The sequence below is a fragment of the Mesoplodon densirostris genome, chromosome 15 (assembly GCF_025265405.1).
Source record: "Mesoplodon densirostris isolate mMesDen1 chromosome 15, mMesDen1 primary haplotype, whole genome shotgun sequence".
Taxonomy (NCBI): Eukaryota; Metazoa; Chordata; class Mammalia; order Artiodactyla; family Ziphiidae; genus Mesoplodon; species Mesoplodon densirostris.
Genome location: NC_082675.1, coordinates 21,304,716 through 21,307,056, shown reverse-complemented (window position 1 = coordinate 21,307,056; position 2,341 = coordinate 21,304,716). Strand labels below are relative to the sequence as shown.

The 2,341-nt window shown below is 50.0% G+C and overlaps 1 non-coding gene across 1 annotated transcript; it reads left to right on the top strand.

Moving 5' to 3' along the window:
• The first annotated feature begins 2,059 nt into the window (after nt 1-2,059).
• TRNAE-UUC (transfer RNA glutamic acid (anticodon UUC)) lies at nt 2,060-2,131 on the top strand. Its single transcript has one exon. It is a non-coding gene; the product is annotated as a tRNA-Glu (tRNA).
• The last annotated feature ends 210 nt before the right edge of the window (nt 2,132-2,341 follow it).

Genomic DNA, 2,341 nt, shown 5'->3' with positions numbered 1-2,341 from the left:
TCACATCCTTGTGCACACACACACCCACTCTCACACACCCTCACATGCGAATGGGCACCCCTAGGCTGGAGGACTTTGGAACCCAGACTTCGTCTTTATCTCTGGGGTCACCTGGCGACCTCTCCAAACGCAATTACTTTCACCTGTAAAAGGGGGTGGAATTCCTAGGGATGAGTTAAGGATGCAGTGTGACATGTCCCACTGGTCCCTAACGTCTGCCAAAGTCATTGCGCACTGCCCATCCCTCTCTCACCTCAGTAGGGTCTGTTGCAATCCTTTCCTCTTAGGAAACTTGCTCAGTGCACATTCTCCTAGGAGACACCTGAATGGTCCAGTTCATCCTTCCCAGCCAGACCCCACAAGTCCCTGACCAGCCAATTTGTGGCTCACTCTAGGGTGGATGCCATCGATTTACCCAATCAGTGTGGCCAAGGGCAGGTGACATGACCCAAACAAAGGCTACTTAGGGAGTAGTATAGGGTTGGTAGGTGGGGATCTTCCTAGAAATGGGTGAGGGTGATCTGGCTCCCTGAAACGAATGAGGAGCAGCCAGGGAGAAGCAGAGGCTCAAGCCCTGCTCTGTCATCTGGGTGCCTTTGAACAAGTCCCTGGAACGAAGCTCTGTGGTGTCATTTGCCAGGTGGCATAATAAGGATAGTGCTGTTTCCCAGCACCACTGTGTATATCAGCTGCAAAATTCAAGCCAGGCTGTTGGCACAGACTTGGCAACAAGTAGCTTTTCAGTATATGTGGATTCCCTTCGACTCCAGAGTTCAGACACTGAGGGGTTTGGACTACCTCCTCTCAATCCTTTATTGAAGACAACTTGCCCGATGCTGACAGCAGTTTGAACCCAGAGGCTTCATCTAATTTTAAGTCCCAGTGTGCCACTGATTTATTTTGGTCCGTGAACTGTTGCTCGGCACCTGTTGGCATCTTGGAATGCAAAGTCCTTCTAATTTTAAGCGCCCGCAGGGCAGGTCTAATTTTAGATGGCTCCTGTGCTGGGGGCTCCCAAGGGGATGCAGGCTCTGTCATTTGGAGCACCTGGGGCGAGGCGGGTACAGATTGGGGTGGTGATGTGCTGCAGAGGGACCCGTGCAGCTTGTACCCAAACATTAATTGCTATTCCTTCACAACTTTTCTTTCAGCAGGTTTTGTACCAAGCCAAGTGCTTTTCATGTAGCATCAGATTTGCTTTTCCCTTGAAGTTCAGATCGGCCAACACTTACTGAGTGTTTACTATGTGCTCGTTGCTGGGGATGCTGACATGAATCTGACCCAGCCCTGCCTACAGAGAACTCATGGTCTAGTGCTCAGAGGCAAGTCTAGAAGGGTTATAGTGCAGTGTGATCAGAGGCCCGAGCAGTGCCTGGTACCCAGATGCATTTGAAGAAACATCTAGCATATGAATGAAAGCAATGCTCATGGTGGAAAGACAAAGTTGCTGCAAGAAGGCACATTCCAGTTCTCCTTGGTTATTTGGAGAAGGTTTCCCAGAGGAAGTTGTACTCTGAGCTGGGTCTTGAAATAGATAAAGCGTTTCTCCGCGTGGAGAAGGAAGGAGTGTGTGACTTGTATTGTTGGGGCCCCACCTGTATCCCTTGGCACTAAGTGTTTCTGGGCACACCAGCCACATCCAATGGCCAGCACCAAAAGCTCTTTGTCTGAGGGTTTGTCTGGCCACCAGAGTTTGCTCTGCCCTCTCAAGGGACAGGCAAGACGGGGCTGGCAATTAATAACCCCCCTCCCTGGGAAGCCCTCAACCACTAACAGATGGGAGCTGGTGTATCAATACCCCAGCTCCCTCCCTTTTTAGGTGAGATACCTCTGAGGTGTGTGTCTGTAGAATCTCCAATGCTCCCCAGTGGGATGGAGTCCATGGCGGTGCCTGCCTGTGATAACACATCCTTTACAGCTGCCTTCTTCTCTCACTCATTCTTCTGCTCTTCAGCAAGGGTTACCGTGCATGTACCAAGTAAACTACTCATCTCGAGGCCTGCCTCTGGGAGAATCCAAAGACAATGGAATAGTTGGTTAAATTTTTCTTTTAGGGAATTCCCTGGTGGTCCAGTGGTTAGGACTCTGTGCTTTCACTGCAGTGGCCCAGGTTCAATCCCTGGTCGGGGAACTAAGATCCCTCAAGCTACGTGGTGTGGCCAAAAAAAAAAATTTCTTTTAAAGGAGAACAGAGAGACGTATGGATCGCTAACAAGCCACATTCCTGAAATGCGACAAGGGACCCACATCAAATATTAGGGTTGGAATCTGTCATTGTTGGTCATCCCCAGTCTGGGGATGGATCAACCCAGTGGGGGAATGTCATCATTCTCATGTTGCA